Source organism: Myotis daubentonii, chromosome 5, assembly GCF_963259705.1.
Source record: "Myotis daubentonii chromosome 5, mMyoDau2.1, whole genome shotgun sequence".
Lineage (NCBI taxonomy): Eukaryota > Metazoa > Chordata > Mammalia > Chiroptera > Vespertilionidae > Myotis > Myotis daubentonii.
In genome coordinates this window covers 94,047,389-94,071,077 of record NC_081844.1, presented here as the reverse complement: position 1 = coordinate 94,071,077, position 23,689 = coordinate 94,047,389, and the positions used below count along the sequence as shown (strand labels likewise).

Here is a 23,689-nt window from a genome sequence, read left to right as displayed (position 1 = left end):
AAGAGTTCTGCTATCCTATATAATAAAAACCCAGTGACTAAAACAGCAGAACAACCAGAACAACCAGAGACTAGAACGACTGTGGCCCCTCAGCCTGATCGGCCCCACCTCCCAGCAGGGACCCCACCCCAATCCAGGGCCCCCATCAGGGCAGGCTGGCTGGCCCCCACCCGTGCACAGGGCCTCTATCCTATATAATAAAAGGGTAATATGCAAATTGACCCTAACGGCAGAATGACCAGAATGACCACTCGACCAGTCACTATGAGATGCACTGACCACCTCTTGGTCCCTTTCCTGGTCAGCAGGCTCTGATCACCCAATGGTGAACGGGAAACCAGGGATGGGTGGCAGGGGGGCTGGCTGCGGGCAGCTGGGAAAGATGGTCCTGATGGCAGGCTGGGCCTAGGGACCGTATCCACGCACAAGTTTCGTGAGCTGGGCCTCTAGCTTAAGAGTAAGAAAAGAATGGTTCTCGGGTGACAACTGTTATAAGACAAAAAGAGCTGATACAAGTAAAATGTTTGGCCTGGTGCATGCTATATAGTAAACCCTGGATGAATGCCGGGAGCCGGTCCATCCTTGCTGTTTCAAGGGACCTGGCATATATGGCATATGGTTCTTAATATGTTTGCTCACCTTCTTGGCGCTGTGTTTTAACCAAAGTCACCTCTCCGAGAAAGGTTGAATCCCCAGGTAGGGATTTTCCCCTGAAGTTAGGGAGGGAATAAAACCCCTCAACTAAGTGCCAGGCGGGTAATTAATCCCTTTAACTACGAACAATCATGCTTAAACTACATAATCTTTTCTCCCTGGAATGGAGATAAGAAATGCCCTAACCTTTGTAATAGAGATTGATAGGATTGAATCAACTGGTATAAATACAGTTGTAACAAGACAGAAACACTCAGAACTCAGAACAGAATCAAGAAGACAGAACCTACACGGAGCCTAGAGACAGAAGAACTTCGCTGGAGAGAGCATGCCGGAGGATCCTGGAGAGGGACTGGCCTCGGAGCCTAGAGACAGAGCCTAGCGGGAGAACATGGCAAGGGATCCTGGACTGAACCTGACTACAGAAATTGGCAAGAGAACCTGACTAGAACCTAGTACTGAACCTGCCTGGAGAACCTGAGCAGAGCCTCTCTGGAGATCAAGACCAGAACTTGGCTGGAGATCCTGGCTAGGCTGCTGATCAACTGAACGCTGTCTCCGTGTCCTTCCTTCTTTGCCGACTCCGTCTACACCTTTGGGGACCCCTGGACCTGCTGGGGCAGGACCCCGGCAGATGAAAGTTGAGAGTAGGCTGAGAAGTAAAATATCTTCACTTCTGGGTGACCATATAACTGGTTGGTCTGTGCTGCATACGTTAGTTATTTGTGGACCATGTTTGTTTTCCTCCCACATTCTTCTACCGCCTATGCTATTGTTATTTTCTTTATTTTATTTTATTTATTTATTTATTTATAATCCCCACCCGAGGATATTTTTTCCATTGACTTTTTTTATTAGAGAGAATGGAAGGGAGAGGGAGAGACAGAGAGAAACACTGATGTGAGAGAGACACATCGATTGGTTGCCTCCCACATGCCCCCAACCAGGGCTGGGAGCCTGCAACCGAAGTACATGCCCTTGACCAGCATTGAACCCAGGATCCTTCAGGCCACGGGCCAATACTCTATCCACTGAGCCAAACCAGTTAGAGCTCAACTTGACTTTTAAATTTAAATCTATCATTCCCATAAATAGAAAAACCAATATTTTTCTAATCAAATAAAAAGTACTATTAAAATTAAATATTCACTTTGGATATTATCTAAAACCATCTCACCTGCCACATTTTAGACCACATTTCTCTATTGAATGCTCTGGAATAAATGAGTTCAGTGATTGATTGCCTCCAGTTTGCTTTGGTCATGAATCAATCTTGGCTGCTATTTATATGCTTCATCTAACATTGTAAGATGGAGATTATTCCTTAAATATCTTTAGTAATTAGCAAAACTGGCATTTTCTTTAGGCTCAACCAACCTTTAATGAGAATTGATGGCGAGAAGAACATGGTTATGGGACTTAACAGAAGGCTAACCCATTCAGCAGCTTTGCTTTGCTTTTTTTTTTCCAAATCAAAGGGTAGATTCTTTGTCTGTCCCTGTTACACAATGAGGTGAAAATGTCTCAATACAGACCTTCCTAAACCTTGTCTCTGTGTCGGCTTCCCACCGCCCTGGAAGCCCAGGGGCAGGCGCAGGCCCACGGACAGAGGACAAGAGCAGCCACGTGCTGCTGGTTCACTTTACACAGTGATTCATTCCGGGCTTCGGGCACTTCTTGCTTTTCCTTTCACGGCATCTCCCTCTTTTCACCCTCCTCGTAGACGGTTCTCCCAGCTGCGCTCTGAAGGGCAGAGGTGGTCTCCTCTGCCCCACCTTTCCCTCCCGCAATCATCGCAATCATCGCGCTGGCCGGGCCCATTCTCCTGGCGGGAGGAGCCGTCAAGCCAGCAATGAGGACGCCACAGGCTTGGCCTCGGGACCTGAATTATGTTGCTTCAAAAACTCGGCAGCATTTTCTTCGGCATTCCCACCGCTTTCACCAACCAGGCTGATGCCTTCTGCAGCCGGATCATTCAGAAAGACGTCCAGACAGTCAATAAGATCTGTCCCGGGAAAAGGATCGCCCCCGATGCCAATGCACAAAGAGTGCCCAGTCCAACAGCGTGCGTTGCTCGGTGAACAGCTTCGTAGGTCAGGGTGCCAGACCTGGACACGAAACCGATTCTTCCTTTCCTGTGATACGGCCGGGCCTGATGCCAATTTCACATTCTCCTGGACTGAGGACACCCAGGCGGTTGGGCCAGATCAGCCTGGTCTTTCCCTGGGGGGTTCCTTCCACGATACATGGGACCAAGGGCGTTTCTGCCTCCATCGCCTCGTCAATGGCAGCAGCTGCGAAAGGAGGAGGGACATCAATGACAGGGGCTATCGCCCCTGGCTGCGCTGTGGCCTCAGTAAATGTTGGTTTGGATAAAATCGTTGTTAAATGGATAAGGAAATGTTAGGTGCTAAGGAGACAGAAAGGTAAGCTACAGATCTCTGCCCTCAGTGAGCTCACAGTTGGGCTCACAGTTATGTTCTTTCTCCAACTGAAGAAGTTAAAATTGGAGGCAGATGTCAATTCCAAGGCATCTGCCTCTCACACTCACATTCAGAAAGTGAGCAAACATACTGGTGCCTGAATCCCTTTTTCTAAACTGTCTGGTAAGTCCAATTCATCTAGGAGTGTGTACGCATAAGAACAATCACTTCAGATTTTGTATCTCCTTAAAAACCAATCTGTCACCACTTACCAGAAGTGGCCACATGACTTCTCTCTGTCCAATGATGGACACAAGTGGCCACATGACCTCTCTCTGTCCAATGATGGACACAAGTGTCTAGAAGCTACTTAATAACTGATAGGTGACTTTCCTCAAATATCAGTCCCCAGACAACGGGAGCGATGTGTCTTTAAATGGGATGTGCCTTTTCTAACTGCAAGAAGGTCAGTAAGAGTTATGGTTTACCTACTGTGTAAAGCACTTCACTTTATAGTGATTCCCCCAGAGACTGGAGAATACTCAATAACCTTTCTTCCACTGAGGCGAGTAAAACAATCGTTACTATTAGAAATGCAGTTTGCCGATGAAGGTGGAGGAGCGCACCATGAAACTGATCTCAATGATACTTCTCCTCTCTAGTGGGGTTTTTTTTTTAATTGTTGTTGTTAATCCTCACCCAGGGATATATTTAGAGAGAGTAGAAGGGAGGGGGGAAGAGAGAGAGAGAGATGAAATATCAATTGGTTGCCTCCCACGCAGCCGGGGATCGAAGCTGAAACCCAGATACATGTGCATGCAGACTGACACTCTAAACCAGTGATGGTGAACCTATGACACACGTGTCAGAGGTCACATGCGAACTCATTTTTTTGGTTGATTTTTCTTTGTTAAATGGCATTTAAATATATAAAATAAATATCAAAAATATAAGTTTTTGTTTTACTATGGTTGCAAATATCAAAAATTTTCTATATGTGACACGGCACCAGGGTTAAGTTAGGGTTTTTCAAAATGCTGACACGCCGAGCTCAAAAAGTTCGCCATCACTGCTCTAAACACTAAGCCACGCCAGCCAGGGCTCTCATGGTTTGTTATAATGGAGGTAATGTGATGAAGATATTCTCTCTCACTGTAACTGATTGTGCGGTAAAATGATTTTAAAAACACTCACCCTCCAATAAGCCCACTCCTTGTATTATTTGTCCCCATGGTAGCTATCATGAGATAAGTTAGCTTTGAGCACAAACCAGGGCCTGTTGGTGAAATATCAACCACCTTTGCATAGCAGGACCCCTGCAAACCCTAACTCAGGACACAGTTTTCAAAGGTCTCCTATGAAAATATCTCCAAGGATTTTAAGTCCGATCAACTCAATGTCTAATAGGAGGATTTCTTAGACAAATTTCAAGATGTAAAGTACTATAGGCCTCTGTATCATACTTCATAATTTCTGAGGTACTTTTGTCAACTCATTCAAGTTTTACAACTCAGCATCGGAGATATTATTATTCCTATTTTAAAATTTTAATAAATGACAAAACTTGGGCAAGAACCTCGATTCTATATTTTCCAAGTCCAGCAGCCTTTCAGATTGAAGAATCAGAAGGAAACGATTAAGTACAAAGATTTAGAACAGACATTCACCCATCTTGATACAACTGGCTTATCCCAGAAACAATTTGTGCCCAGCCTTTGAATTATGTGTACCCTAAAAATTTCCAGCATTCAGCAGGAAAATGTCACTCTGACATGGTTTGTTTGGGCTGCAGCACTGGAGCAGTTGCAGTTACTCTTTTCCTTTCCTTCACAGGACTTTGTAGAGCTTTGTGCTCGGTACTGTGTGGGATACAGAGAAGTAGATATTATAGATTTTGCCCTTCAAGTTTTTATTGCTTAATCAGGGTGAGAGAAGGGTAAAGACACACAGTGTGAAATCACAGCGTGAGAGAGCAGAGTCTGAGTTTTCAGTCTCTGTGTTTGACGTTTAGGGAAACTCAGGTGAAATATAGTTTGCATCGCTTGGCAGAGGAGCTCTGAACCACTGCTTTCTTGTCATGGGTTGACTTTTTCAACATGGAGAGAAGGTTGTTCAAGGTACTGGGGACTTTCTCTCGTCCTGCATTAGGACACACATCTCTGTGCGTGAGACGAAAAGGTGGGAAGAAACAAGAAGACTGGGTGAAGCTATACCCTTTGAGACAGCATGGATGGACCTGGAGAGTATTATGCTAAGAGAAATCAGCCAGTCAGAGAAAGACATATACCACATGATCTCACATACATATGGAATCTAATGACCCAAATAAACTGATGAAAAAAATAGGACCATAGACCTGGAAGCATGCAACAGACTAACAGATATCAGAGGGAAGTGGGGGGAGAGATGAACCAAAGAACTTATATGCATATATGCATAACCCATGGACACAGACAATAGTGTGGTGAAGGCCTGGGGTGGGGCGGGAGCTGTGTGGAGAGAGCAAAGGGGAGAAATGGGGGACATCTGTAATACTCTCAACAATAAAAATAACTTTTTTTAAAAAAAGAAGAAGACTGGTTGAGCCCATCACCAGGATATGGCTCCCAAATCCCACTGTGACAGGAAAAAGCAATTCATGTCTCCCTTCAGCAAACATTGACTGAATGCCTCCTATGAATGAGGCAACGTGATAGACTCTGGAAGGATAAATACAAGAATAAGAACTTGTTTCCATCTTCAAGGAGCATGGCAGAGACCAAATTCTGGGCTTTGTTTGTTATCCAGTGAGCAGATTCTTTTGTGTGCATGTGGAAAATTCTCATTTTCCCTTGGCCCTACGAGGGGAAAGTATGTGTGAGCATGAAGCCCGGTTCTGAGGTTAAAAGAGAAAGTCCAGGGTCACATTGAGAGTCAAACCTCTCCTGCAGGTTGACCAGTTAACAACCTAATAGATCACCTTTTTAAATATTCAGATTGTGTAGAGCTGTGCAACTGAAAGCATCATGTGTGTGGCACTAACGATTTCGGTTCATTAGGTTTTCCTTGATTCTGGCTTCTTTTCCTTGTTCAAAATCCTTGTGGTGTTTTTTCCTCCCCTTGCCCTTCTTAGACATCATTTCTAGCCTCCTCTTGGATGAAAGGTCAGTGGTCTCCCCACTTTCTCACAGGTATCACTTATTCCCATTGACATTTACACTTGAGTAAACCTTAAACTTCTCTGACCTTTTTGGAAAAGCTAGATTTTAAAGAGATATTTTCTCTGTTTTAAAACAGTACACTCTTGTTGCTTTTCTTGGCTAAAGGCCACATCACTCCTCGGGTAACGTGGATTTCTTGTGCAGCCCCTTAGACTTCCCTTCCCCCTGTAGAATGAGGCCCTGCTTCTTTTCTTTCCTTTCCCCTGCGGTGTGGATGCAGATGTATGTAGACACATGGGAGCTACTTAACAATGAGTTTAAAAAATATCTCGCACACACCACTCTTAGTCATGTACAATAAGGAAGGGAACGAATCAGCCCTGATATGTTCCATTTGGGGTTGAAAATGAAAAACAGCCCATGTAGGAATTTGCGTGGGAAACTGCCAGATACAAGTCTGAAGTCTGGCCTCGCTCACAGACTCAGTTCTGTTTGAGAAAGACACGTTGAGCCCTTCCCTTGGCTGACTTTGGGGAATCCATAGGCAAAAGAGGAATAAGACATAGATTCAGAGTTCACCTGCCAGTGATCCTAAGAACATTTTCAGTCCACCTGCCTGGAAGCGATTCCAAATTCTTCTTTCCACTGGGGGACGGTGCTTCACACTTGACCTCTTGCCCACTGCTCAGCCTCTTCAGGCACTTCCTGCAGCCACCTGTCTGTCAAAGGCCCCTCGGGTGGAGTCTCCTTCAGGCACTGTGCCACATGCTTTACCCCTGCCATCTATCTAACTCTTACAATGAGTCTGAAAGGGACCTGTAAGATGGGCATGATCAGAGTGTGCAAGGAAACCGCAGTGTGGAGGCTTAGGAACTTTCCTAGGACTCCTCCACTCATGAGTCATAGAGCTGATGTCCAAACTGAGATTAGTCTGAGGTCATAACCCGGGCGTTTAACTGTTCGTGGTGCCTTCACATACACCGAGGGGCCTAGGCTGATAGGGCACACAATTAATTTCTTAAACATTCTATAATAGGACACAACCATCAGCCCAAGGACCAGTCTCACTCAGAGTGATTTTGTCTATAATAATAAAAGTTTAATATGCTGATTAGACTGGATGACCTTCCAGACAAAGCCCAGGCTGCGAGGGAAGCCTGTGCCAGCAGCCAGAGGAAGGAAGGCCTACTCTTGCATGAGTTTCATGCATTGGGCCTCTAATGCTGTTATAATAGTTCTGTTGGGGAACTATTGGGGGTGGGCTGGTAGTGCAATAGTCATAATCTGTTAGGGCCACCACCTCCCTCTGGGTCTGCCTGACTCCAATCCAGGGCCCTATCAGTGAGGAATCTCAGGTCCAGAGAGAGGCTGGGACTTTCCCAAGATTAGGATTTGAGCTTCCTGATTCCCAATCCCGTGTTCTACTCATATAAGCAAGAAAAAACTCTTTCCTTTCTAAGTTCAAAAGAGAGTTGGTTCACCCCTAACCTGAAATTTCAGACCATATCTTTTTCTCTTCATTTCTTTCCTCTTGGGCCTGAATTCAAATAATTGGGAAAGGGTGAAAGGGCCAAAAAAATCATAAAAAGAGGGAATTCTGATAATACAACATCTTGCCACAGGAAAAGGTCAAGTGGTGCTCTGTTTCAGTCTGTAATAGGCTACAATTTGAGAAATCCCAGCCATGAAATACCAGGCAATTTCCTGACCTTTTTAGTTGTAACTGCAAGTGCTTTGATTCTTAGGACACTCTATATTTATATCTGAAAAATAAACATAAAAAAGTGTTTCTAGATACCCTGATTTCATGATATAAAATGTACCGTGCATGTGTGGGGGACATTGTTTGTTGGTGGTTTGGTTGGTTCGTTGTGTTTTGTTTTGACTGCCAAACATCCAAACGCCCTTCCTATGGCTTCAGATTCCCTTCTTAGGAAACTTGGTGGGAGGCAGGATCCACCTCCCACGGTAGAAGCTGAAGAGGCAAGACCAGCCTCCCTTGCAGCTAGGTCATAAGACCTGGGCTGCATAAGGACTTTCTTGTCACCTCTTTCCACATCCCAATTTACTTCTAACAAGTAATTGCTTCACGATTCCTTGTAACATGGTTAGTAGTTTATATGATTCTCTCTTCTTTTTCCCCCTTTATTTTATTTTTCTTCCATCACCATTTTCTCCCTATATACCCACTTGGTCATTGATTTGTTATGAGGCTACACTGACATAACAAATCTAAAAAGCCCATGAAAAATAAATTATTTTTAAAATAAATAAAATGCCTAGAACACAGTAGAAATACAAGTATTATTTATTGCAATCTTTTCAACACTTACATAAAATTCTAGGCTTCTATGGTAAAAGTTAGTAAACATTGGTTACCGGTGCCAACAAAGATGCTTGGAAATCGGGAGGTAGCACCTTGGACAGCTCCAAAGGCTTCCCAGCTTCCCTGGGGCTGTTCGAACACAAAGCACTGTATTTCCCAGCCTCACCTCTCTGTAGAGAAAAGCTACGTGCTCTCCAATGCCTTACAGTTACGGGATTGCCAGTCTCCGAGAAGAGAGACATCCTTGTCTATTAGGGATATGTAGTGTATGTCATGGTCTAACTAGCTCTCTCTCGCTGTGGAAAACAATGAATGTAATATAATGTTATTAAACAATGTTATTAAACAATGTTACCTAAAATAAATTTAATTAATTAATAAATAAGTAAGTAAATGAATAAATAAATAAATAAATAATACATACAGGAGTAGGCAAAGGTAGGTTTATAGTTAGTTGCTTGTATGGGAAATAATACAATAACTAATCAATAATAATACAGGAATAAACGATGTGTTTCAGGTACTCACAACTGTAAACCTACTTTTGCCCCACTGCGTATAAAGAATCTAAGCTCTAAGTCAGCCCGTGATTTTAAACCCTTGATCCTCACTCATTAGTTGTGTGACAATAGACAAGTTGTGTGGTGTCTTCGGACCTCATTTACCTTCTCTGTTAGGTGAGACTCATTATAGTAACTACTTTATAGAATTTTAGTGACGACAAATGGATATTTACATATAGTGTTTATAACAGCCTGGCACCAGCAAGGCCTCACTCAATGTTAGCTGTTAGCTGCTGCCGTAAGGCCACAGCATGGTTCTCTCTTGCCCTTGCCAGAGACTTAGGTGACCCCAAGAAAAGCTTTTTGCTTCCTTAACTGTGAAACCAGAGACTTGGACCAGAGCAGATACTTCTAAGATGGATTACACACAACCTGAAATCTTCCATCTTGCATCCCAGTACATTTTTTTTCTATTTAACTCTGTTCCTTTGTTCAGTCATCCTTGGGTGTGGTCAAGAGTCAGACTTGGAGGAATCTGGGGATCCTGGACACCATAACCCAGCCCTTCAGCTCAGGTCCCTGACTTCACTGCTTTAAACATTGGATGAAAAAGAAGGAAAAAAAACATTAGGTTTTCAACATTGCTCTGGACCTAGGTTTTCTGAGCCTTCCTCAGGCTTCACTTTAATACCAACACTAACTGTTGAAGGAGGGGCCTCAAAAGGCGGGGGGGAGGGGAGGGAGGCATCAGGCATCAGGCATCAGGCACCAGGCCATTGCCCTGCTCTCTGCAATCCATCGGGATCTTCCTTGGCCCCTCCAGCTATTCATGTCAATAACCCCAGATGGTTGCTCTCAGTGGCGGGATGGCCCGCATATTTCAGTTTTCTGTTGCACCTTTCTTGCTGAGAGTCCCTGAGACAAAGCCATGCAGCCCTGCAGCCCTGTTTGCAGACCTGCTTATGAGTTTCCCCTTCAGTCCCCAGCATCTTTGCTCAAGTGCTTTTACAAGTGTTATGAACCCAAACAGTTTCCTGGCACTCTGCAGCTTCTAACATGAGATCATGGTTTAAATCTCAAAATCACAGTATCCCCGGTTATTAATAGCAGGGGATTTCAGCTCTACACAATGCTCTGGTAGACTGCCAGCAATCCAAGTTTAACATTCTCCAGGGTGTGAAATTAAAAGAAAAAAATCCTAAGAGCCTGAGAATTTCTGTTCATTTGAACTAGAGTTTTAACTCCTTCTCTACAATTTCCATTAGCTGTAAGATCGCTGTTCTAATGGTTCAGGATCAATTTTTTTACTGCTCCTAGGGCAAATGACTATGCCTTACTGGTGCCTTAGTGACTCGTGTATAATGAGTGCTTGTAGGAAATTGGATTATTTCTCAATAATGGTCACTTTCTCCTGTTCACTTCCATAGGAGGAATAAGTGTCATTGATGTTGGGCTTGGCCATGTGTCTTGCTTTGGCCAATATGATGCTAACAAGTGAGATACAGCCAAGGCTGAAAAGGCGCTCATGCAGTTGGATCTGCTCCCTTGGATCTCTGCCGTAACCATCAGGAGAAAATGTCTAGGCTAACTCACTGGTCCCAGGAGAAGTATAAGAAATAGGATGCAGCCAAAACCGGTTTGGCTCAGTGGATCGAGCGTCAGCCTGCGGACTGAAAGGTCCCAGGTTCAATTCTGGTCAAGGGCATGTACCTGGGTTGCGGGCACATCTCCAGTAGATGTGCAGGAGGCAGCTGATCGATGTTTCTAACTCTCTATCTCTCTCCCTTCCTCTCTGTAAAAAATCAATAAAATATATTTTTTAAAAAAAAGAAAGAAAGAAATAGGATGCACAGAACTCAATGGCTCCTGCTGAGCCCAGACTGTTATCTGATACATTTGAAAAGTTAGAAGACACGACCCATAATTTGTTATTATTACTTAACACCAGGTTAAAGAGACAAAATTTTCCAATTTTGCTATTTGCTCTCCTTCCTGCACTGACCTTGTCTCCACCCCACAATTAAGAAAACTATCCTTTTTGAGAAGGGCAGGGCTGTCCTGAAGTCATACTGAGCTGGAGGAAAACGCTTCAGAATTTATTAGAATCTAGAATTTCCAATAAGCATATCATTGAACCTGTTTTTACCACCGTGGTAAAACTGGACTGAAAATTAAAAATTCATTACCTAGTGCACTTTACAGAAGCTATGTTTCAGCTCCTTGGAAAAGGTTCCAAATCCACTCAATGTAGCCAACATAAAAACACAAAAATCCCCAAGTCAGGTCAGATCCCTCGTACCCTTCAGCACAGAGTTCTCAGGCAGTTGAAAAAAAACAAAGTTGCCCTTGATGAAAAGTTAGGTTGCAAGCAAAAGACATCTGGTTGCCCTTAATAAATCATCCTGAATCTGTCATTCAAGTCAGCTTCTGATAAAAGTATCTGGTACCAGACTTTCCCTATGCCACAAAAAAAAAAAAAAAAAAAGACAGCCCTAGCCAGTTTGGCTCAGTGGATAGAATGCTAGCCTGTGGACTGAAGGGTCCCAGGTTTGAATTTGGTCAAGGGCACATGCCCAGGCTCTATCCCCCGTAGGGGGCATACAGAAGGCAGCCGATCAATGATTCTCTCTCATTGATGTTTCTATCTCTCTCTCTCTCCCCCTCCCTTCTCTCTGAAGTCAATAAAAAAAAACCATTTTTTTAAAAAAGACAAATCGCCCATCAGTAGATGAATGGATTAGAAAACTGTGGTACATCTACACGATGGAATACTATGCTGCTGTAAAAAGGAAGGAACTCTTACCATTTGCAACGACATGGATGGAACTGGAGAGCATTATGCTAAGTGAAATAAGCCAGTCAATGAAGGAAAAATACCACATGATCTCACTCATTCATGGATAATAGAGACCATTATAAACTTTTGAACAATAATAGATACAGAGGCAGAGCTGCCTCAAACAGATTGTCAAACTGCAGCGGGAAGGCCGGGGAGGGTTGGGGGGCAGGAGAGTGGGGGGGGTAAGAGATCAACCAAAGGACTTGTATGCATGCATATAAGCATAACCAATGTTCATAAGACACCGGGGGATAGGGGAGGCTAGGGGACTGTCAAGGGCGGGGGGGGGGGGGGGGATGGACACATATGTAATACCCTTTGTAATACTTTAAGCAATAAAAAAAAATAAAAAAAATAAATAAAGCATAATAAAAAAGACAAATCCAGGAAGCCACTGATCTCAGGCATTGGACAATAGTACAAGAAATGCAACTCCTAACAGACAGGAAACTTGGGCTGTGCTGCAAACCCCCCTCCCTGCCCTCCAGCAATATTTCTGGGGACAATCCTAAATAAGGCACAATAAGCTAACATCCAAGCCGATCATGGTGGTCCTGCTCAGCTGAGCAAAGATCGAGGTTTGGGGCAGCTGAAACAGCTAGGAACTGTGGAGCAGGGCACTGAGAGGAGAGAATTACAACAGAAGAGCACCCCAGAAGTTTATGTTGGGGTCCCCATCCAAGGGCTGAGCTCACATGCATTGGATGAGACCAAGCTTACCTGAGACTTGCTGCTGTAAGTTTAAGAATAGGAATGTGATACTGAAGTCTAGAGGACACTGGGAATCCAGCCTGACCAAGTAGCAATATCTATTAACACCTCATTTCCTCCCAAGGCAACAAGCTGACATAGCAGAAAGTTTGCCTCTATGCATAAGGACCATGTCTACTCTAGGCCTGGCCTAGCCAAGCCTAAAACCAAGCCCTGACCAAATCCACAGAGGAAAAAGCTCAGAATCTGGTTCCCACCAAATTAGAGGGGCTTGTGAACTAGCTATGTTGGGTTTTTCACAGATACGGCATAACAAAGTATAAAACCAAGTTTACACAATATTAGGTGATCACCCAATCATTGAAAGGTCTATTGAACTCAAAGGTAAAGCGTCTTCAGAGAGAGATTACAGAATGAGAGTCTACAAAATGTCATCAATTGCCGGGAGCCGGTCCATCCTTGCTGTTTCAAGGGACCTGGCATATATGGCATACGGCTCTTAATATATTTGCTCACCTTCTTGGCACTGTGTTTTAACCAAGGTCACCTCTCCGAGAAAGGTTGAATCCCCAGGTAGGGATTTTCCCCTGAAGTTAGGGAGGGAATAAAACCCCTCAACTAAGTGCCAGGCGGGTAATTAATCCCTTTAACTACGAACAATCATGCTTAAACTACATAATCTTTTCTCCCTGGAATGGAGATAAGAAACGCCCTAACCTTTGTAATAGAGATTGATAGGATTGAATCAACTGGTATAAATACAGTTGTAACAAGACAGAAAGACTCAGAACTCGGAACACAGAACACAGAACTCAGAACTTAGAACAGAATCAAGAAGACAGAACCTACACAGAGCCTGGAGACAGAAGAACTTCGCTGGAGAGAGCATGCCGGAGGATCCTGGAGAGGGACTGGCCTCAGAGCCTAGAGACAGAGCCTAGCGGGAGAACATGGCAAGGGATCCTGGACTGAACCTGACTACAGAGATTGGCAGGAGAACCTGACTGGAACCTGGACAATGAACCTGACTGGAGAGCCTGGACAGAACCTGGCTGGAGAACCTAGCGAGGGAACATGGCTACAGAACCTCGCTGGAAATCCGAAGCAGAACCTCTCTGGAGATCCGGGCTAGAGATTCTGGCTAGGCTGCTGATCAACTGAACACTATCTCCGTGTCATTCCTTCTTCGCCGACTCCGTCCACACCTTTGGGGACCCCTGGACCTGCTGGGGTTGGACCCCAGCAATCAATGAGCAGTACTCAATAAAATATTGCAAGATGGTAAAAAAAAAAAAAAAAAAAAGACCAGAAAAATGTAACCATCATGAAGAAAAATCGTTCAAGAGATACCGACACCCAACAGAAATGAAAACTGACATTTACACAAAAACCTTTACATAAATGTTTAAAGCAGCTCTATTCCTAATTACCAAAACCTGAAAACAACTCAAATGTCCTTCGTGGGTGAATAGACGAACAAATATTTGCATGTCATCCAACAGAATGCCCCAACAATAAAAAGAAATGAGGTATTGGATACTTACAACAGGGATGACTCTCACAGGCATGATGCTGAGAGAGAGAAACCAGCCTCAAAAGTTGCATGCTGCACACTTCCATTTATATTACATTTGAGAACAGGCAATATCATAGCTACAGAGAACAGAGCGGTACTTGTCAAAGTTTACGGGTGAGGGAGGGCTTGACTACAAAGAGGCAGCACAAGGGAATTTTCTGGATGATGGACTCATGCTACATCCTGATTGTGAGGGTGGTTACAAGAACTTATATGTGTGTTAAAACTCATAGAACTACACACCAAAAAGTAAATTTTGCTGTATGTTAACTTTAAAAATAATGCATAAAGTCTGCAAAGAAATGGGATATAAAGGAAATATTATATTTTTAAATATATTTTTATTGATTTCAGAGAGGGAGAGAGAGAGAGAAACATCAATGAGAGGGTATCATTGATCGGCTGCCTTTTGCAGGTCCCACAATGGGGATCGAACCTGCAACCTGTGCATGTGCCCTGACCAGGAATAGAACCATGACCTCCTGGTTCATAGGTCAACGCTCAATTGCTTAGCAACACAGGCTGGGCCAATTTGTAGAGCCTGTTTTTTTTAAAAAAAATAATGTTTTATTGATTTTAGAGAGACAGAAAGAGAGAGGGATAGAGAAACCTCCTCGGTCATACCCCCTACTGGGGCTTGATAACCAGGGCTTGCACCCTGACTGGGAATTGACCCAGAGACCTCTGGGTTCATACTCAACCAACTGAGCCACAATGGCCAGGCTGTAGAGTCTTCCTTTAAAAGGAGTATTGTTACACATCCTTGCCAATACTCAGGGCTAACAGTCTTTCTTTTAAGTCTTTTTAATTAGTTTTCATTGTATCTCCCTGAAGATTAAATGTACATCTACCCCATAAACCCAGTTTCACTCCTGAGCAGTTACCCAAGAGAAATAAAAAATGCATCCAAACTTGTATAACAATGTCCACAGCAGCCCCATACTGGAAATAATCCAATGTCCATCAATAGGAGAATGGATAAATAAATGTTTATAGAGAAGTGTTTTTCTTGACTCGGCCAAACACTCATCCGTTATTGCCAACCTACTATGTGCCAGGCACCATGTTAGTTTTCTGTAAATAATTCTCTTGTTTACAGAAATATGTGTACTTTTCCCTGCAGGGGGCACTAAGAAACCAATGCAAATCCTTTCTAAAAGCATCATTGCTCTTTTAATGTCTGTGATGTGCACTCCCAATAATCACCAATCCGCTGGAAGGCTTCCTCAGAGAAGCTCCTTATGGTCCCACCAATTGCATATCTTGTGAAAAGAAATGTTTAAAAACCAGCATTAGTTTGACAGGGCTGCATATTTGTTCATATTAGAAGCTGCTTACAATAGGGCCCATAAATGCAGAATTAATAAAAATGGATGTTGGATGTGAAGGCCAACGCTAGTCCTAAATATAAAACACAGGATTCAGAAGCACATTGTGTATGGAACATTTAGCGTTACTTTGCATAAATGGATTTATTTAGGAGGTATATTTTCTGAGACTTTTGCATTTCCTTTGGACCCCTTGGTCAAAGAATACCATCTTCTCTGGGTATAAAAGTTGGGGGTCACAGCTGAGGTCTCTGGGAACTCTGCAGGCCTTAGTCATGTTCTCTTCACTTAGATATTCAAGCAAAAAAAAAAAAATGGAAACTAACTTGATTTGTGTCCTTTTAAAATAACCTTTTTTCTTTCCTTTTCTCTAATGTTCGGTTCAGAAGCTATATCCTGAAATTTAAAATCCTTACCAGGGTTTGTCTTAACACAGATTCTATTAAAGATTTGCCTGAAAAGCCTAGGAAACATTTTCCATCCAAGTGTTTTTTTAGTTTTGCAAACTTCTTTCTATTGTTCCTGCAGTCATTGCTTATAATCTCTTGCTCTGTATCTTTCCTTCAAAATTCCTACTACTTCTAGGTTACACTTGTCACCTCTGGCTCCCGTATCTCTCCCTCTTTTCATCTTTTTCACCCTGCTCTGCATCCTGGAGGACCTGGTAACATACGCCCTCAGCCGATGACATTTTCTACAGCGTAGTCTCTACTTCCCCTGCTTTAATCAACAGTCCCAGCTCTGATTCTCATTTCAGGCATTTTCATGTCTTTTCACCCCAGACATTTTAAGAAATCATACCCTCCCTGTTTATCTTATTCAGAACAAATTGTCTCCTCAATTTTGCTTCTGTTCATCAGGAAGTCTATTCCAGGCAAAGACCTTTCCTCTGTGTCTCGGCCTCCTCACAGCGTATCTTCCCCCGAGTTCTTCATTTGGAGGATGGGTGCGTGGTGTTCGTGCAATCTCTACGGCTCGAGCTTTCCTGGGCTCTGGTTTGGAGAGACGCTTGCTCTCTTAAATCCGCTGCTCACAGGGACATCTTAACGTGATGAAGAGAGGCAAAACATGGCACATGGCGTCAGGATTATTTTGAGCTAAAGGCACTTTTCAAAGCAGGTGCAAGAAGGGCATTCTCCCCTTATCTTCCTGGAAACAGGACATAAAAACTCCCCCGTGCCAGGAGAAAAGAAACTTCTCTCAGGGGAATCACAACTGAGAGAAGTCTGCGCCAACAACCCCTGTTGAAACAATTCTTATCTGCCCTTCGCCTCCCCACATAGGTGAGTCACGTTTCCACAAGTGCCTCTCTTGGTTGAACGCAGTGTAAAAACGCTTAGGGTTTGCCACTGCTTTGGGTCTCCACTTCCTTAGGGAGCTCCCTGAGCACATAAAATGTCTATGAAATACATTTATATGCTTTTCTCCTGCTAAACTGTCCTGTCAAGTTAATTCTTAGGTTTAGCCCCCCCAAAAAACTCCAACAGAGTGGAGGTAAGATTTTGCCTCCCCTACGAGCTACAGGTTCCTAACTCAAATGCCCTCACACTCAAGAGGGGAGTTGAAAGCCGAGGAAGCGCAGGGACATGGGGCTGAGCAAAGGCACCACCGCTCAGCCCTATTTGAAAGCCTGGATGTTTCAGCAAAAAATTGTTTACATATTAACAACTAACTTGGAAATTTTTTAAAACTTGGTCCAAGCCAGCCACACAACACACACATGCAGACAAGATCAGCTGCTTGCTGATATCCTCTGAGATAACGAATGCTGTTGACCTGGATTTTCCTTAAACCAGTGGTTCTCAACCTTCCTAATGCCGCGACCCTTTAATACAGTTCCTCATGTTGTGGTGACCCCCAATTTCATTGTTACAAATTGAACATAATTAAAGCATAGTGATTAATCACAAAAACAATATGTCATTATATATGTGTTTTCCGATGGTCTTAGGCGACCCCTGTGAAAGGGTCATTCGCCCCCCAAAGGGGTCGCGACCCACAGGTTGAGAACCGCTGGCTTAAACAGACCCAACAGGCTCCCCTCGCAGCTCAGGGACAGACATGCTCACAGTAGGGATTCTGAGACGGGCTTTGGGCAGCAAATGTGGGAGGTGGGGGTTGGACTGCAAAATATTCCAGTCCTAGATCTAACTTTCCTTCACCCTCTCACTCCAGCTGAGAATCCTCCTCTTCATCCCCCCCCGCACCCCCCCCCCCCCCACTTACTAACGTCCTCCTGTCCCCACCCCTTAGGGACCAATATTAGTTCATCCTATTTTCAGTCTTTCCTTCTACAAAGTACTTCTCTGCCACTTTTCTTTTAACTCTCTTATTACTTTTCACTCTGAGTGTTATCATATCAATATGTAATCAATATAAAATTTATTAATGGAATTTCTTTTACATCCAGCTCTCAAAATGATCTCCTTGCAGATTTTCTGTTTTTCCTGGCCGGGCCTGGACTCGGCTTTTGATAAATATTTATGGACGTGAAAAGGGGGTTTTTTTCTGCCATTTTAGACCATAAGAAAAAAACCTTCCAATTATCCATTTCCCCTGTTTGCAGGATGAACACCTCCAGCTTCCCATCACGTCAGCATCTGAGCCCCAAACGTGGTCCCAGCTGTGGAAGCCTTGGTTAGCACTGTCCGCGGTTACCAACTCGCTGGCCCCACCTGCTGGCCACTCCCTGCATCCATCAGACGCGGTGAGTACAGAGATCAAAGTCCCTGAAGGTGAAACAGAACCCATTTGCCTGGAAGAGCAGAAATACCTTTATGGCCAACATTTAAAGGCTCAGATGGACTCCACAGGACGTTCTGCCCAAGAAGATCTCCTCTCTGTTCATCCATCCTCTGCTTTCTGAGGTCAGACTTTTTAAAAAAAATACATGTGTGTGCGAGGTAGAACCACCACACCCTGACACCGCCTGCACCACCTAGAGAGTTTACTACGGACCTGCACTTCATAACCTCACAATAGTCCCACAATGGAAGAACAGAGGCTGCAATCGAGGAACTTCCCCCTGTGGTCCCTGCCTTGGATACCAGTTCACCAAACAATGAACTCCAGCCCTAGAATAATCCTGTGAGGCCATGAATCTCAGCAGCGGGCGCTCCGGTTGGCACCAGGTGCTCCGGTTGGCACCAGGCTGTCCAGCAGGGAAGCCGCAGCCAGGGGTGACTGCCGAGAGCCTGAGGCGTAGCCGGGCTGACCGAAGACGCGCTGCCAATGTAAAACGCACAATGAATGTTGAAGGCTTGGTGTGGACAAAAGAACATAAAATATCACATCCATAATTGTTCTAATGGCCACATGTAGCAATGACAATACTTGGAATAGATTGGGCTCAATAAAATGTTAATAAAATGAATTTCACTGGTTTCTTTTTATCGTTTTATTGTGGCACTAGATCACTTTAAATTGCATATGTGGCTCGTGTCATATTTCCATCGGACAGTGCTGATCTAAGTAGCTGAATGCTTTAAGGCCACAGCTCTCTTATTTGTCAGCAGAAGAAAGAACATCTCTAAATTAAATTTTAAATTATTTTTTTAATTTTTAAACTATCTTTTAAATTTTAAAAAATTATTTTTAAATTATTTACTGTGTCTTTTTTTTTTTTTTGTACAAGTCTCTGTGACAGATAAAAAATACCTGGATCTCCTGCTGATAGGGTGGCCACTTTTGTCTGTCAGCACCTTTAAGTTTGGAAGATGGCCTCCCTGATGCTAGAGCCAACCTGCCCAGGAAATTTTGTGAAATCTTCTCTAGAAGACATCCGAAAGGGGGGGGGGGGGGGGGGGCGCGGTGCACTGCAAGGGGCTCTGGTCCAGAGATAGAAATATAGGGATCTGAGAGCAATTCGAAGAAACTATAAAAATAAATACATTTATTTAAAAATGTTCTCTCGCACTGGTAATCAAAGACATGGACATTAAAACATGAGGTCTCCTTTACAGCCCGTTAGGACACAGACGTCTTTAAAATTACAGTCAGAGTAAGCAAGGGTGTATGGAAATCAGCACACTCGTTCCCTGCCCTTCTAGAGGGTAACGTAACAATATGGAAAGCCAGCCTTCACACTGCACATGCGCTCTGGTCCAGCAAGTTCACCGCCAGTGGCTTCGTCGGAGGCCAGCACCGTGGCCATGCACAATAACTTTTCTGCAGGGGCATTCATTACTCTGAGGATTACAACAAAGGTAACACCAAACACATTTTTTTTAAGTAAGGCACATTGACAAAATAGAATAGTATGCTACCATTAAAAATTGTGTTGCAGAATATTTAAGGATCAACTCCTTCTCCCCTCTCCCCATCCATACTCCTCGATTCAGCCTACATGGTCTTTTTATACTGAGGGTCACATCGCTCTCTGTAAAGTCCTGCACTGCCTTCCCTGTAATTAGGATGAAGCCCCCAGTCCATAGAGGGGGCCGGGGATCTGAGCCTGCCTCCCGCTCCAGGTTCACCTCCTGCCAGGCTCCTCCCCCAGCCTGGAAACTCTCGCTGGCTCTGGGCCCTCAACTTATATCTCTCTGACTGGATGCTGCTGGCTGGCCCCTTGCTCCCACTCTTAGATGTGGGAAGCCGCCTATTGTCTTCACTGGCAGAGAGGTGTGGACAAGGAGCCCGGAAGGCTGGTGACCCTTGAAGCCCTGGCAAAGGTCAGAGCTATGCACCCACTATTTAGTCAAGACAATGGTAGCTGAAGCAACTTCCCCACCAGATAGTCATGTAAATCCTTACTGATAAGATAGTCTGCCTGTTACTGGAACTTGCCTGCCTAAGGGCTAAGGGTGGATCCCAAACTGAATAAAAAGATGGTGAGGCCTGAGCACAAGCGGAGTCCTTCCTCTTGGGATGGGCTCTCGCCTGGCCCCCCAATTTCCAAATTATTGTCTCTTGTCTCGTCTCTCATTTGTGTGCGGCCGCTCTTCCAGATCCTGAACCCTGCACCACGCGGGACGTGGGGGAAAAACATTACACATTAGAGCACGTGGTGTCCAGGGCAACTTCTCCAGAAAGCCGTTTCCTCACCTCTCTACCTGAAAGAGGACTTCTGGGTCCTGCCTCCCAGCACGCTCTCCCTGTGACTTAGCACCGCTCTGACTCTGCAGTAATGACCGTTGATGATTGGTTGAATGCCAGCTCCCCACGTGCCTACAGGACTAAGCTCACACCTGGCATACAGGAGATGCTCCTTGAACGCATGCCGAATACATGAATGATATTCTAATTAAGTAAAAGGCAGATTATATTGAAATAAGTCAGGCAGAGAAAGGCAGCTACTATATAATCTCACTTATAGGTGGAATCTATAAAAAAAAAACCAGAACTCATAGACACAAAATAGACTGGTGGTTTCCAGAGGCAGGGGAAGGGGGGTGGAGGGTATGGGTGGGGCGTGACCAAAATGGGTAAAGTTGGTCAGAATAAAATAAATAAACAAATAAATACTGGGGATAAAATGTAGAGTACGGTGACTATATCTGATAACACTGCATTGCATATTTGAAAGCTGCTCAGAGAGATCTTTAAAAATCTCATCACAAGGGAAAAATAACTATGTGTGGTGATGGGCATTAACCAGACTTAGTATTATGATGATCATTTTGCAATATATACAAATACTGAAAATCACCTGAGAGTAATATAATGCTATATGACATTATATTGCCAAAAAGCAGGTTATAAAATGGTATATATAATAGGATTTCAATATCAATAAAAATGTGTATATGCATATAATTGTAACATATCTGAACATAGAAATGAAATTTTAAAAAAGAAAGAAAGAAAAAAACAGAAGAAAACCCAAGCCATTAACAGCAACTAGCTCTGTGTCATAAATTTACTTTTATCGAGATTTTCTTCAGGGAACATATCTAACTTTCAAAATCAGGAGAAAATTTATTTTAAAATGAAAGCGATGGGTTTGAGACGCCACTCTTACTAACAGTTTGATCTTGAGAAATCTCAGCTCGTCACAGCTTCTTCATTATAAATGGGGTGAGGATTCCTCTCCTGCCTATCTCCTAGAAGGATAAATGGAATAATGTACTTGCAAAATTTTGCACATATTTTAATAATAGGTGTTTGGGGGGATGCAAACACCACACAGGGTCACAGTGTCTGCCCGGTGGGTGTGCAATCTGCACATAGCACAAGGAGATGGCAGCTGAGTAAGTGGAACACATGCCTTCCGATTGGCATATTGATTGACATGGTTACCACCCAGCGAGGTGAGAGTTGGAGGCCTTTGGAACACAGAAGGAGGGCCAACATGAGGAAAGAAGTGGATGGAGTTTCACAGGAACAAGAACTAAGACCAAATGCTGGAAAACGGGTGGCCTGCAGGGCCCAGCCAGGCTCCCAGCAGGGGTAAGAAAGGTATTAAGTTGAAACTTGAAGTTACTGGGAGAGATGGCATATTTTGTGTTGAAAAACAACTTGGTGGACTCTTCCTGCATTCTCCTGGCAAAGAAACAGTGATTATGGACAACTTCTTTGGGATCTGCTCTGGCTGTAATGGAAGACAGCAGCTCATTTCGTTTATTCCATAAATATTTAGTGAGCATCTATAATGTTAGGCACATTCTAGGAACAGAGGCTCAGATGAACAAACAAGGCACAGTGCCTGCTTTCAAATAGCATGCAATTGAGTTATTGTGATTTTCTGGTCATGAGTTCCCTCAATCTGCCCCAGCACTGCCATGACTGTTTTGTGTCCCTACTACACCCGTTTCAGCATCCAGGCACCTGGGAGCCTACAGTCTCCTGGAGAAGACAGATTCTGAGTCTGTGTCCATAGCACAAGGCTGTGATATATGGCTTTCAATGAACAAATGCCTTAATTGCCTGAATAATTTTGCAAGCTAATGCCAATAAAGTAGTGAAGATCAGCTAGAGCAGCGATTCTCAACCTGTGGGTCGCTACCCCTTTGGGGGTCGAACAACCCTTTCACAGGGGTCGCCTAATACCATCGGAAAACACATATATAATTACATATTGTTTTTGTGATTAATCACTATGCTTTAATTATGTTCAATTTGTAACAATGAAAATACATCCTGCATATCAGATATTTACATTATGATTCATAACAGTAGCAAAATTAGTTATGAAGTAGCAATGAAAATAATTTTATGGTTGGGGATCACCACAACATGAGGAACTGTATTAAAGGGTCGTGGCATTAGGAAGGTTGAGAACCACTGATCTAGAGAGTAAGTGTTCAACGAGGCTTCATGTTTTGGAAACTGAGTAGAGATCTGAGGATACATAACTGAATCATTTTGCTCCCTGTTTACCAGGAAAGAATGCTAAATCTAACATCCGATGGGATGTTCTACTCAAGTTCATGGACTCTCGGACCTCTAAATGAGCCCTGACTTTTCAGCAGCTTACCCTGCTCATGACAGCTCTACTTACTGTGAATGCACTTTAGACCACCAAGCCCAGCATAGCATCTCTATGATGAAGTGTCCATAGATGACTGCAGGCCACAGAGATCCCTCCATTCCTCAAAGCTCTCATCATGGGGTCCCTCTACTTTGACCTCTTTAAAATCATCTTTTCAACTGTTCGAGTATTTCTGTTTGGCCCTCCATTATTCTCCAGTCTCCTTAAAGAAAGACACTCTATACTTTTAATCCACAGGAACTAGCCCAGTCTCTTGCATTGAACAGGCCCTCAACACATGTCCACAGATCTTGTGCTGCTGGATTCAAGCCAGAGAATGGAGAGAACCATTCTGTCAAGGTCTTGGAAAACATCTGTGTTTTTTCAGTGCATCATTTGCCATCCATCACAGAGGAGATTGAAACAGAAAGAAGTCAAGTAAAGTACAAGGTCATTTTCAAGAGCCCCAGAAACTCTATTCCCCGAGGTTGGAATGTCCTATCCCTTTCTCCAAACAGCAAACCAGATGGTCTCCTAAATCTTGGCTTTCGTGGTTTAACTCTATTTACAATGTTAGTTACAAATGAGTTCAGTGATTCAAAATCACTAGTAGAGTCTATCCAGGCAGTCAAGCTCCTCTCTCTCTCTCTCTCTCTCTCTCTCTCTCTCTCTCTCTCATGAATGTGCTAAGAATGGGGTGGGTTTGTCATCACCCTTGCTCTTGCTTCCTATATTAAAATTGCTTAGCTGTTTAGAAAATGAAATGCGCCCAAAACTACCA

General features: G+C 43.7%; 1 pseudogene; it reads right to left on the bottom strand.

Moving 5' to 3' along the window:
• Positions 1 to 2,343: 2,343 nt before the first annotated feature.
• LOC132236166 (succinate--CoA ligase [ADP/GDP-forming] subunit alpha, mitochondrial-like) overlaps positions 2,344 to 23,689 on the bottom strand; it is a 60,835-nt pseudogene continuing 39,489 nt past the window's right edge.